This window comes from Neopsephotus bourkii, unplaced genomic scaffold, assembly GCF_033783945.1.
Source record: "Neopsephotus bourkii isolate Nb327-2 ecotype Australia unplaced genomic scaffold, CSIRO-AGI_Nbou_v1 NB_53, whole genome shotgun sequence".
Lineage (NCBI taxonomy): Eukaryota > Metazoa > Chordata > Aves > Psittaciformes > Psittacidae > Neopsephotus > Neopsephotus bourkii.
Window position 1 is genome coordinate 447284 of NW_026900570.1, and position 14100 is coordinate 461383.

General features: G+C 44.0%; 1 protein-coding gene across 4 annotated transcripts in view; it reads left to right on the forward strand.

The window, feature by feature from the left end:
• Positions 1–4907: 4907 nt before the first annotated feature.
• Positions 4908–14100, forward strand: part of LOC133209774 (sodium channel protein type 5 subunit alpha-like) — a 212753-nt gene continuing 203560 nt past the window's right edge. For all 4 annotated transcript variants that reach the window (XM_061348581.1, XM_061348584.1, XM_061348592.1 and 1 more), the window contains exon 1: positions 4908–5083. The gene's annotated coding sequence lies outside the window, so the exon portion shown is untranslated. The remainder of the gene's footprint in view (positions 5084–14100) is intronic.

Below are 14100 nucleotides of genomic sequence, written 5' to 3' on the forward strand. Positions count from 1 at the left end.
GATTTATTACGATGCAGGGAATATGGGAGGAATGGAAAGCTTTGCTGGAAACCTGAGGTCTGCCTTTCTGACACTGCTAATCATGAAACCCTATGTGAGTGCTTCCCCCATTCAGTGAAGCAGTGTTTCTCTGCTCTCTGAACTACCTAACTACCAAATATTTGCACTGTCCACAGGTGGCAGGAGTGTGCTAAAGGGACATAATTTAGCCCAGCCCAGCACAACCTTCATCCCTTTCTAAATTCAAAGACAGCTGTATTCTGCTGTGACATTAAGTGGCCTAATTTGGTGTGGTGCGGGGTGTGAGCCTCTTCAAGGAGGCAAAAGGCATTTTACTTTAATGATGTGAGCTGTTATGTGTCTGTCAGAGCACTGAACAATTTCTTCACACTTGGACACATTCGCTGACAGAGGCATTGCCTGACTGTAATTCCCTCCTCCTCCTCCTCTCTCCCCCCCCCAGTTAAATTAGATTAGCTCACGTTAGGATTATATCTTTGAGTGTGATTGAACAAATGTAGCAATTTAGCGAGGCGTTACAGTATTTCCCCATAGATGCTTGATGAAAGATGCTCCATGAGGATGATATACTTAATTAAAAGACAGAAGCTGAAGACTGATACAGATGTATCCTGACACAGCAGCTGGGTTTATGTCAGGGTCTCTTTGCTTATTGGAATTGAAGTGGGGGGTGAGAAGGAATCAGGGCTTTTATAACAGAGGAAGGAGCAAGCCCATATCCCAGACAATGTTGTACAATGAAGCTTTAGCACCATCCTTGACGTGACCGAGCAGGAGGCTCGGTCCTGGTGCAAATAGGGGCTGATCTGCTTTCTGTAGCACAGATGTGGGGGTGCAGAGGGGACCCAGCCTGCAGGTTTTCTCCGTTCAATCACAGACACAGTGGTGCTGGGAAGCCAGCAGAGAAGGGAGCTTGGGGGGAATCCTCATTAAGGGGGAGTCAATGTATGACAGTCAAAACCTCTTTTGCTTGGTTAATAAATGAGCAATGTTAATCTGATGCTCTTTCTTCATCCTACACACCCCGAATCTCCCGCCATTTTTAGATAGGAAAACCCTTCTTTTCCTGTTATCTGCCTTTATTTCAAAGGGAATTGTAACAAATCGCAGTATTTCTCTTTCCCGGTAGAGGGAAGTATTGGCTCAATTGAGTTTTGCGTGCGACAACCTCATGGCACTTCGTGCTAAAGCAGATTCTTGCAGCGCTTACTCCAGGTTGTAAAAGGCTTTATAGACATCTAGGGTGTGTGAAAATCAAAGCACTGCCCTGAGCTCCAGCAGGGTGGGAGGGCAGGGGAAACCCTTCAGAATTTTGAAGGAAAATATTTTTATTTCCTTTCTGCCAGATGAAATTTTGCAAGAAAAGTATTCTAAGGAAGCATGGGGTTTTTAAGGAAAAAAAAACAACCATACATTTTAAAACTTAAACTGTTCTCCTTTTTCAAGAGCTGCACATTTTCCATTTTCTTTGTTTCCATTTAAAAAAAATAAAGGCAGCAACAAAAGTGTAGGGATACAGGATGAAAGAAAAGCTTTATAAACATCTTGGGAGAATAAATGGCTCTTTGCAACCAGCATTTCTGCCTGTAATCCCTTTAAGAAAACAGTGATTGTTTTGTGGGGGGAAAAGGTACCTTTCTGGAGAGAAATGAATAGAAAGATGACATCAACTGATCTCCCGCACAGTAGTTATTTTTCTGCTGGTACTTACTTCCATCTGACATGCACATTTATTGGGTTTCAGCTGACTTGCCTGAACTTTGTCAGATATTCAGTAAGTCGGCATTACCTAAACCTTTCTTGCAGAAAGGAAGATTTTGGCAAGGCAGCACAGGCTTAATCAATTTACCTCTCTGATCAGTCTGCTCATAGAGTTGCTTTATGATTAGTATTTGCATTATGAGTTGCTCCTGTGCCAAGGATGCTCCCCGCTTGCTGTGGGAGTTTGATGCTGCACAGATCCGGTACCCACCCCTGAAGCGCTGCCTTTGGTGTATGCTCCTGCTTTATGTTTCTGTATCTTCTGAAGTGATGCCTAAAGGGATGCAATTTAGAAACAAGAATTCAACGTGTACATATTTGAACTGAAAACTGGGCAAGAGGAGCATTTTCTGGGTTGTGAGTTGAACTAGAGGGTGGGATATGGGGAAACCATCTTAGTCCTGCTCCTGGCATGGAATAAATTTGACATTTAGCTTTCCTCTCCTGTTCTTCTTGCTCCCTTTTATTCACTTTATTTATTTTCTTTGTAAATACTCTGTTTTTTTCTATGACCTATAGACTGGGCTGATTTCGTTATCACGGGATTGAGGATTTGCTAGTATTGGGAATAATTTCTCACTGTCTAAAGGCAGATGAAGCAGGCTGCTTTTCCTGATGCTTTATTAGAGTTTAGCTTTACTAGGGTTTTCCTCTCTGTAAAAAAGCAATAGAGTTGAAAATTTACAGTAGCATTATCTATTACAGACTGCAAAAGAGAGACATGGAATCTTAAGCTCAGGACCAGTGGATGAAACATTAGGTGAAAGCCTATAGCTTTCACCTGGCTGTGTCACTGAATCTGTGACACTGAGACCTTCCTGCTCCCCTGGTCCACTCCCACTTCATTTCTCCTGTCAACCATGAGAAAATTGCTACTGAGAATATGCAGGAAGGAGGACAGAACTGAGGACCTTCATTCATGGATTGTGAGTGGAGCAAGAACTGCATGGAAGAGACTGAAGTATTTACTTGGGTCTGCCAAGACCACTTCTGCATGAACTTCCTGAATTTAAGTTAAAGCTCCAGCGATGTCTGTGTAACATCAACCTGCGGAGGCAAACTCTGGTCTGTTGAAGCATAGGCAAAGATATACCAACCCCAAATTCCTTCACATGCATACACGTGTATATCAGCCCCAGAATATGTACCCTCACCTGTTATGAGCACAGAGAGCACTATGCCACAACCAAGGCAGTCTATTAATTAGCTGCTCTTCTGTAGGAAGGAGCAATAGGTTCACCTGTCCTCCCTCTGCACAAGCCCAGCTCACCTGTGATAGTATGTTTTAGCTGTTCAAGTGATCTAGGGGAAGAAGCATCATTTTCAGAAGTGATGTAGGGCATGGCTCAATGGTGGGAGTCTGTGCAGGTCTGAACACCCCACAGTGATGCTGCACCCCCTGCCCCAGAGCTGGGGTGTTTCTGGGTGCTGAGAGCATCTGCATGGCCACCCCAGAGTGGAGGTTTTCCAGGGCAGTTATGCCGTTGTGACAAGCAGCAAGACTGCAGCCCACTGGGCTCAGGCCAGTGATAACCCTTATGCAGCATTTTTGCTCTGGTGTGAATTCCTTCTTCTGGTTGAACTTAAAATGGTGTTGCAAGTCCATTAAACTGCTGAAAAAGTTCCTCTTGTAAAGTAGAAGTGTCCTGCAGGGATGCACCTGCCACGGCGGTAGGGTTCAACAGCAGGGGCTGAGCTGGACTCACAGTCTACCTTTCCAGTGCTGAAGATGTGCCCACCCTCTGTCCACCCTGGGTCCTCATGAGAACTTCTGTCCTTTTGTACCATCACCATTCACATTCACGTTGAGTGATTAAATCCCTGAGGATTTGTTTCTCTTTATTTCCTACCTGGCACATCCATCCTCCTCTGCCCTTCCTTATCTTCATTCCCTTCCTTCTCCCTTCCTCTGTAGTCTTTGTTTTCCAGTCTCTAACCTCTACCCCCTCATGGCAGCTCTCCTCATCCTCCTCACCCAGACTCCCTGTGAGGCATTTTTTCATTTGCTGCTTTCCAGTTCTCAGTGTTTGCATATTTTGAATCCTTCATTTGATAATTTCCTTGAGCGTGAACCTGTTCTTGAATGGAGACCTGCTCTCCAGCCACTTTCCTGGAGTCACTGCTGTATTTTGGGGTCTGTTGTGTAGGCCCTCTGTTTTCCTCTTCATGATCACTCCTTTTCCAGGACTTGCTCCTTTTGATCACTAAACCCTGAGCTGCTTTCACAGGAATGCTTGTTACAGCTCCAGACTCCCTTTCCAGAGCAGTAGGAGCCACTTCACAGCCCATCTCTGAGCCAGTAAAGTGCTGCCAGTCTTGCCTGTATTTTACCTTGATCAGTATTTTGGGGTCCTTTTGCAGTTCTTCAGAGGTTTCTTCCACTTTTACCACCCTGAATACTTCAATATCGCCAGCTCTGGCACTGGTCACACCTGCCCCCTTTCCCTGCTTGCTGAGTGTCCCTTGCCATGTCCTGCTCCCCTGTGCCTGTTCTCTGGTCAATCCCTCTCTCCAAGCCCTCCATGGTGCCCCCCATCCACCACTGAAGCTCCATCCCCCTTTTCCCCCTCCCGCCTTTCTCCCCGGTATTCTTCATCCCACCTCGCACCCTAACCTTCCTCATCCTCTCTCCTCCTGCCTTTTCCATCCTTCTCTTCCTTATCCCTTCCTTCTTCCCAGTGCCCTCCTCACCCTTCCTTCCTCCCTCTCTACTACTCTTCTTTTGCTATAATCTTTCCTTCCTGCCCTTCCTTCCCCATCCTTACCCCCACTGCCTTTTCCATCTTTCTCTTCTCATTCCCTCCCTTTTTTCCATCCCTCCTCGCTCCTTCCTCCCTACCCCATCTTCCTTTCCCACTATTTCTCCTTCCTTACCCCTGCCTATCCTTCTTCTCTAACCTTCCCCACTCCCATTTCTCCCTCCCCATCCTTAACCTTCCCTCCCTTCCTCAGCGCTCCTGCCCATCCTTCCTCCTCTCCCCACTCCCTCCCTCTCTCCACCGGCGGCAGGGGGCGCTGCGGGCTCGGCGGGGCTCGGCTCCGCTAGCGGGGCGGGGCGGGCGGTGCCTCCTCCCGCCCTCCCGTCCCGTCCCCTCCCCTGCCCGCCCCTCCCCGCCGCCCGGCCGGGGCCGCGCTCGGGCGGCAGGCGCGCAGTCGGCGCGGCGGATCGAGCAATGCGCCCTCCGCGCCCAGCAGCCGGGCCCTGCCCGCGGGACGGTGCCGCTCGGGGACTAAAACTCTGTGGATACAGTGCAGTGGCTCGGGGACTCTGGGTTTAGCAGGAAAAATTAAATAAACACATGTAAGTTTCTCTTTTTTGTTTGCTTGTTAATAAAATTATAGTGATACTAAAAAGGGGGGTGGAAAAAGAAATAAAACACAAGGCAAAGACGGACGGTTCCGAGCGTGTCGTGGAGGTAGTGCTGGGATTATCCTTTCCCCAAACTTTCCGCTCGGAGATCCCGTCCGGGCAGAGGGGCTACGAGGGAGGAGCTGGAGGGGAGAGAAGTTGGCTCAGCCAAACTGGGTCGGGGTATGTAAGCAGAGGATATAGGTGTGTGTATATATGTATTGCTGTCGAAGGGTAACTCTGTCAGGGAATTGGTCCGGTTTTCATCTCGCTTCTGCGCCCAGAAGTGCTGGAAAGAAGTCACAACATAGAAAATACTCTGCAAATTGTTCGCTTAATGTCATGTGGCAGTAGAAATTCAGTGGCACATTTTGAATTGAAGAAATGAACTAGAATGGGTGTTTCTGCGGTGGCAGGGAAAATGTATCGTTCTCCTGTAATGAGAATATTATTGGTATCACTTGTTGTGAGAATTGACATATTTTAAGTGTATACCTTAACGGCACCACTCACCACAGAGCTGTTTGTAGAATATCTCTGCTTAAAACACTTGGAGTTTTTACCGGCACACGTTAAAAGCTCCACTTGGCTTGTGCAAGTGAAAGAGTAACAGGGAGAGGTGTGCTGCGCTCCAGCAAGGTGATCATGGTTTATCAAGGCAGCCCCGAGGGGAACAGAGACACCGGGAGGACTGTAACAGAGAACAAAAGCTAAATTAAAGGAAAACTTACACAACCAAAGTGTGGCTGCAGTGGGAATAAATCAGACCTTTTCATTTTATTTTCCCTGGAGATTTGGCTGAGGATGTGGAGATGAGGTTCTAGAAAGCGGAGAAACACATAAGCCACGCACACCTACAGCAACAGGTCTTGTTTTGTCTGGAAGGATGAGCTGGGCTTTGTGAGTGCTTGAGCTAAGCTTTTTCCAGGTTCAGCTGGGGCAGGCAGTGATCCTACAGACAGGCATTGAATCCAGAGCTGGTGGCCCTGATTTCTCCCACCACCAGGTTGGCGAGCAGCTCTTCCCGAAATACAGGACGGATGGTGGAATAAACGTGGCGATTCAAAGAGGATTTGTCAATACTAAAAATAACCAGGCCCGCAGATGTGTCCTAGAGGGTCATGTCCAGGCACTGCATTTTCGGGGCCAATGAGCGCATTTCAGTGATTTTCTCTCGGTGTGTCCTGTCCAAGGTGCTGAAGTTCATTTTGCTGCAATTTCCCAGGATTTCGGGGCTTTCCAGAAGTGCTCTTGGAGGCTTCCTCTGGTCTGAAGCTCTTGGGGAGTGCTTCCCCTCCGGGTGGTGCGAAGAAAAAACAGGGATGTGTTTTCAGACACGTATATTTGATCCGTCCTTTTGGCGTGGGAAAGCAGGCCAGGTGGAGCCGCAGATGGATCTGGCAGATCCTATAAGCTTTTGGTGACAGAGAATTGGAAAGGTCAGAGCTGTGTGAGGCAGTGAGGAGTGAAACCCATTCTAATGGACCCAGAAAGTGGTGTTTCTGAGAGTGTTGCTGCTGTTGGCTTGAGTGCAGTGCCTCTGATGAGACGTCTAGTTCTGAAAAGGTTGATGGGAGTCCTGTGTTAGAAGGGGAATGATGCAAATGGGATTTATGTCCTCTGATTTTGGTAATTTTTTGGTTTGCCCTTTTTTTTTTTTTTTGGCTGGTTTAGCTTTTTCAAATGGCAAACATGGTTGAAATAGAGCTTCAGAAATAGGGGGTCTTTAAGAAAAAAAGTGTATCATTTGGGAGCAGGTGTCTCAAAGTTTAAACAATGGAAGCCTGTTCTGCAGATTGAGATGCTTTGAGATTAATGTGCCAAAAGGTCTCAGCCTTAAGTAGTGGAGTTTATGTAACCTTTGATATGCAGCAGATCACTGTATTGCCAGAAGTAATCATAGATGAATATGTTACTTAACTTGTACATGACTGGAGTTTGTTGTAATGTGTTTTTTCTCAGTTCTCAGTGCTCGTTCTGAATCCATTCATGATAAGCTTTGTACTCCTGCCTGTACTCCTGCCTCTTAAAGAGCTTTACAAACAGAAAGGAGCAGATTCTAATGCCCGTGTTTGCACAGAGTAGTTTATGCCATGACGAGTCCTACAGATTTAAAGCATGTAAAAACTCTGTACAGTGTGGTAGAGACCTGATATTGTTTCATACCCTCAGTCATTCGTCAGAGCACACAAAGGTATTCAGTTGCATCATTGGGCATGTACTCTAAATACCTTGACCATGAAGGGTGTATGTAGACCATGAGGCTTCCTGAGTCTGAATGACAGCTTATAGGTGCAGACTTTAAAACTGCAACACAGTTGAAAGCATGATATTCCTGGTATGAATCAGAAACCCGCCTCTGTTCTCGCTGTGGTGGACTAACACCTGTGGCACCAGTTCACACCTCCCAAGACTTTTACAGGCTACAGAAAAATGTTAAGTAGTTGCTGTGTTCTTGATTTACATGTTTTGAAAATTATATTTAAAAATACACTGATAGGAAGTAACATCCTGAGCGGCATGGGAGATCTATGAAATATAGCTGGTTTAATTTTTTTTTTTTAAGATCCTATTTATGATATTAGACAGGGATTGGCCCCTTCCCTTCCCTTCCCTTTGTGTATGTATGTGAACTAAGACTTTGAATTGCATATTAAAGCATAGCAGTCATTTGGTAATCCTGGTTATGCTTTTCTGAAGGAACAGGTTATTAGCTGTTATTACCTTAAATGCCTTAGTTTTTGGAATATCGATTTGAAAACCATAGAAGAGACCTGTTGTTTTCCGAGGTGGGTGCTCAGTACTCCCTGAAAATTGCTGCCTTGTAAGTTGTCTCCAAGTGTCCTCAAGAATTACTTTGGGAAATTACAGCTTTGATAGTTTAAATGTGACAACAAGTAATTTCTCAGTTCTGTTCAATAAAACTCAGGTACTGCAGAAACAGCATCACTCTTAAGTATATGCTTGAATTTTCTGCTTTGTGTTTACATGCTGTCTTGAGGTAGGGCCTTAATCATAGTATGAAGTAATTTATATTTGAAATTCTGTCACAGTTTCTCACTTTTACCTGGAGGAAGATACATGAAGTCACTTGGGTATACCCCTGTTTGCTTATAGTGAGTATCTCTTCCATGGTGACAGGTTTGACTGCAGACAGTTCAGACAAACATGTGCTTATTTATCTTTTAAATAGCATTGTACTTACGAACATCTACCAAAACAAAACCCTGGTTGTATTTCTATTGATCTTGGTTTATTATTTACTCTGCAAACCAAATTGATGGGCCCACTTTGACCTGGCTCTGTCTCTTTGGGTTTCTCTTGAAAAGTGACAGTTTCTAAATCAGGAAGGAAATCAGGTCACATTTCTGGCTCTGCAGGATTTATCTCATTGCTCTTCTTTCAAAGTAATTAGAGTTACTAATAATGAGGAAAAGAAAACTTTTCCAGAACTATAATGTCCCTAACCCCTCTCTCCTTGCAGTTTTTGTGTCACTGAAGAGATCCGGGTAGTTCAGAAAGTTTGTTGTGGAGGTTCCTTTTGCTCTATACACACAGTAACTTCCTTTACATTTATCTGCCAGTGATATGCTTACCCTTAGAAATGTACCTTCTTTTCCTTAGATTAATAAGGTTTCCTTATTTATTTCTCACTCACTGTGGGATGGTGTTACTGAACCAGCTGCAGGCTACGCGGTTGCAGAGATTGAGATCCCAGATTTCAGCCTGGGAGAAGAACGAGGAAACTTTTACCAAAGCTAACCTTCATCCCTGTCCCAAAGCAGGCTGGGGACAGAGAGAGCACGCTGGTTTTGTTGAATGCTTGTTGTACCAGCCGTCACGATCACTATTTGTACCCCTCCTTTTTATGTTTCTTATTAGTCCTAGTTCACAGAGGTATATTCCCAGGAAAGGTGGCAAATAAACCACAAAAATTCCCTCTCCTCTAACATACCCACCTTTGAGGAGGTGCAGCTCGGCCTTCTGCAAGGGGGTCACCCTGTGAATCTTTTGTGTGCAACATTTTCATTGGTGTCAAAAGTTCCCTTATCTTTCATGGCACAAACATGCCTCCCTGCGCTTTGTAATGAACAAAGCCTGTTTTAATCACAATTCTGCATGACAAGAATGGCTTGGATTTTATTTTTATCGTAATATTGCAAGAGCTCTTTAAATGTAGAGATATCACATCAAATAATAATGTTGTGCCAAAACATGCAAAAAAATTAAAAGTTCTGTTAAGCTCTGAATTTTCCCTTTGCCTTTTTAAATTTAATTTTAAAATGAGAAGATCTTGTTTTCTCTCTTGGAAAAAAAGCAAGTCAATTCTTTGCAAGATTATTCATTTCAGCTTTTAGCTTCAAGTGAACTTTCCTGGTTCACTAAACTTCTGTCAAAGAGGCTTTCTAATGCAATGCTGAGAGCCCTACCAACAGGTTAGAAATTCTTTCTAAAGCTTGCTGTATTCTTAAGGCACTAAAACTGCTCCGGATCCAGGTTTCCATTTGAAACATATTTGCAACTTGTGCTTTATTAATTTTAATCCAACTCTGGTATTAGTATGGAATATTTTGGCAGTCTTACTAAAATCAGGTTTATTTTTTAAGTTTATAGAAGTTAGGCAACTGAATGCAGACCATGGACATAGTTAAAGCATTTGTGCTAGAAGCAAGGAGTCTCTTTCAATATTAATGGCATTTGAAGGCTGGTACTGCATAATAAGCCAGGTTTGAGGTTTCTTGAAGGGTTTTGAGGGGTGGGAGAAGTTGTGGTTGTTTTTTTTTCCCTGATGTTCCTAAAGGCTTTAGAGAATATAAAAATTTATGTAATTAGTACTTATGGAAAAACATGCCCATGGACAAATTCTTTCCAGATCCATTAGTTGAAGATAGGGTAGATATTAACTTTTTATGCCAAAATTCATTCTCTGAGACTGGTATTTCAAAAGTGATTTTTCCAAGATTATTCTTCTTACCATAATAAAAGAGTCACTTTATCTAAAGAAATGTGAGGTTTTGTGAGTGTCTTGGTGTCTGAATATGCTGCTGCTCCTCCTAGCTGGCTTACAGCATGCTGGGTTGAGCAAGATTTGTGTTCATCATGGCTCCAGGTTTACAGAATCTCCATCCTAGGTGCCTTAGAAAAGACAACAGAGAGGAATCACTTCTAGTTGTTTTCAGTAAGTGAAAATTCATCCCTGTAGGAGCCAGTTCAGATATTAAGCCCCAGTGCCAGCCCGGTTCAGTCTTCTGAGAAGCATCTCTGCTGCCGGGCTGTGCAAGGGCAGACACTGCCCCTGGGAAATGCTGAAAAACATAACTTTAAAGAAAGTGATGATTAAATAAAGAAAAAACCTCACCGTCATGTAAAGAGGAGCAACTTTGTGGTGAGGTTTTTGTTTTTCCCCATGATGTAGCCAATGAAAGTGGGCACAGGGTTAGGGAGAAGAATGTTAGAGGGTGGTTTTCAGTGATAGAAGAAGCTCTGTGAGTGGCTGTCCCACTGGAGATGCAGCCGAAGCCCGTGGACATGCATGGGAGTGGAAGGGATGGGCGAAATAACAAGAGGGCTTCAGTCCAGACTTAGCAGGTCTGAAATGCATCATGAAAGTGTTACAGCCTGACCTGTAGATAGGCATTTAGTGTTGTCAGAGTCCTGACACGTTAGTTGCTGTTACATAATGCACAATTATAAAATCACACTAAAGCCTCTTTAAAATACCTGCCTGATTATAACAAGGTAATTATGCCATGTCTAATAGAGCTGGGTGCTGCAGGGAAGGAATCCCCGTGCACCAAAACCTGTTCCTTTCACTGCCGTGTCTGACACAGCTGTCGTTGCCATCCTTTTGGCCCAGGAAAGCCCTAAACCCTCTAAAACCCCCATGGTTGTGTGTCTGCTCCCCGCTTTGCAAGCCCATGCTGGCTCTCGTGTTACAGGGGTTGTCCTTTCCTTCTGGACGAGGATTTCTGGCCACTGCTGCTCCCCATATTAGTACAGCCAGTGTGATGGTGTGACGCAGCCACCCTCTCTCCCTCCCCGGGGCTGAGCACATTGTGTCCGCTGCCTCCCCAGCCTGGTTTTCAGCCTCCGACACTGAGCTATGCGTGGCTCCTGTGCTGCTGGAGAGGCCAGAGGCGTTGCCAGTGGTGTTTGCAGCAAGAGGGTCTGGAAAGTACTGCAAGTATCTTAAGAATTTTCTCCCCCCACCCTTTTATCTCTTTTCAACAGTGTTTCACCTTGAGAGGTCTAATCTTTCTTGATGCATGTGTGTAATTCTTATTCATGTGAGCACAGGGGCTGCTCCCAGTGTGTACTGTGTGTCTCTTGGGAAGTAAACCCTTCTGAGTTGCAGTGCGTGGCAACGTTCCCCCAGTTTGCTGAAGTCTTCATAGCTCTTTTCTTCCCTGCATCCATCAAAGAGAGGGACAAATCCTCCTCTCAGCTCCGCCGGCATAAATCCAGATCGATACGTTTGACTTCAGTGGAGCTAATCCAGATTTACTCAGCCCTTTCCCTGAGGACTTCCCCATTTTTTTGCTCTAGGTGACTGTTAGTGGGCCAATGTCAAAATACATCTGATGTAGTCAGATTCGCTGTCTCCAGCCATTAATTGTTCCCTGGCAAAAGTTTGTGAGGAAGAGCAGTTGTGTTTGAAAACAATATACAAATTCTGTTGCTAAATTTAGAAAGTAAGGGGGACTTTTTTCCCCCTCCTGTTGAAACTAAATATAATTTGAAAGATAATATATGAAGATTTAAATATAGTGTGCAATTATACATTGCATATGAATAGTTTCTCTCGGTTTTAACATGTTTGGTTTATTTTTCTGTCTTTCTCAGCAGACAGCTGTTAGATAAAGAGAGAAAAGTAAACAGTTGTTATGAAACCATACGTCATAGCTAATTGAAAAGAAAAAGGGGATCATCATATGAGTAAGGGAAGAAAAGGCAGAACAAATCCTCTCTGTGCTTTTCCCCCTTGTCCTAGCATTTCTTGATGCTTCTGTAGTAGTGCTTTAGCTAAAGTAGTACTTCAGTCCTGAAAAAAATTCCAGTAGGTCCATTTGTGCTGATGTTCCTGCTGGGTTCAGGCAGTTTTGAATTGAGGCTCAGAATTCTTCACAGGAGGATGAAATTGTGGTAGAAACTTTCCTAGGAAAGTCTATGAGCTCTTGGATTCCTTTGCCCTTAGTGGAAGATTTGCTTGAATTACACTGAGTCCGCTTTTCTGTGACGTTGCCTTAGCTTGATGACCCCCAGAAGTTTTGTCATGGCTATCTGGCATCTGAACAAGCATCTGCAAGGTGTGCGGATGTCCTTTTGGCTGTCCAGGATGGCTTGGAGAACTTCTGTTCTCTTGTAGCTTTGAAAGGCAGCATCAACTGTTAGTTCTATGAAAAATTGCTCTTTTAGTTAAAGGGTTCCTCCAGCTTTTCCCCATTTTGTGAAACATGGGTGGTGCGGGGCTGGCAGGTCTCGCTCTGTGTATTGTGAGCTCAAGTCAGGACTCAGCAAAAATCTCTGCTTTTTAGCTGCTTCTCAGAGCAGTCCAGAAAGAACCTAGAAACAATGCAGTGGGTCACATGTTGCCTTTTTTAAAGAAATATGGAGAATGGCAAGAAATAATAATAATAAAATAAATAATCATAATTAAAATTAATTAACAATAACAATAATTAAAAACACCCCACCCCCCAAACTAACAACCTGGTGATTCTAGACTCCAGGGAACAGAGCAAGTGGCTGAATATGAAGTTATGGTTTGAAAACATTGAAGATTCTGGGCTGTGGTTTTCTTTCATTAATTAGCTAAAGTGATGTTCAGAACCTGAAACCAAGGCTTTTAGACACATCTCTGGTGCCTAATTCCCCTCGCTGTCTCATAACAGGGTGAATCTGGAGACTGTTTATTGAAGTCAGTGATGCAGCATCAACGTAATAGCAACATAAGGGAGATGGAGGATTTGTTTACGAGCATAAAAGTCCCCTGTACAGTTTAGCACTAACAGTGAAAATTACTGAATAGCTGCAAAGCACAGAGCTTAAATGTAGCTGAAATAAGTTTTCTGGAACATTTCCAGAACTATTTTAAGGGCCTGATCCAGAGATCTGTGAAGCCAAAGGGAAAGCTCCTTTTGACATCTCTGAAACCGGCACTATGCTTTATAACATAATTTCCTTCCTGGAATTTCCTAAAGCTGTCTTTTAGGTGTATTTTGATTAACTATTATGCCAGATGTAATGTCTTTTGTATCCCTTTAGTGTTTGGATTGGTTAAATGTCCTGTAAGAAGGAAGTAGCATAATTTGTTGTACAGGAAATTTTAATTTTCAATGTATTTAGTCTTCATTGCACAAGCCATAGAAAATCATCTTTTGCTGCTCAATTGCTCAGTCGGTTTACCGTTACTCTCCTCATGCATCTGTCTCATCCTGTAGCTTTGAACCCACTGGGCAGTTTGGTTCACAGATTCAGGACAGGCCCAAAAGATATTTGGGTTTTGCAAGTACTGTTGAAGGATGTTTCTGGATAGACAGTAGAGGGACTGAAAGGAGTGTCATACATAAGAAGGTGGCTGGAGGGTGACTCAGTCACCCTATTCATTCACAGCAGTGAATTCAACATGATCCATAAGGAAGCAGATTACTTAGGTAATGTGGGCTCTTCACATAGTTTTACTGTTTCATAGCATACAGTATTGTATTTTATATTTAATGTCCAACTGCCAGGCCAGTGACAGCTTAATCTACATCAACCAAGTTTACGAGATCAAGGTGTAGGCTATAACTGCATAGTTTTAAAGAGAACTTGGAAACAAATCCCTGGGATTTCAGCCCCTTGGGAAATCACATCTGAAAAGACTCCATCATATGAATTTAGTGGCTGTTCCAGACTCATCAAAGGTACGTGCTGGCTTCAGGAGGCTGTGGATAGCTCTGCATGTGCTGTCTGCTGGGGAGTGGGTA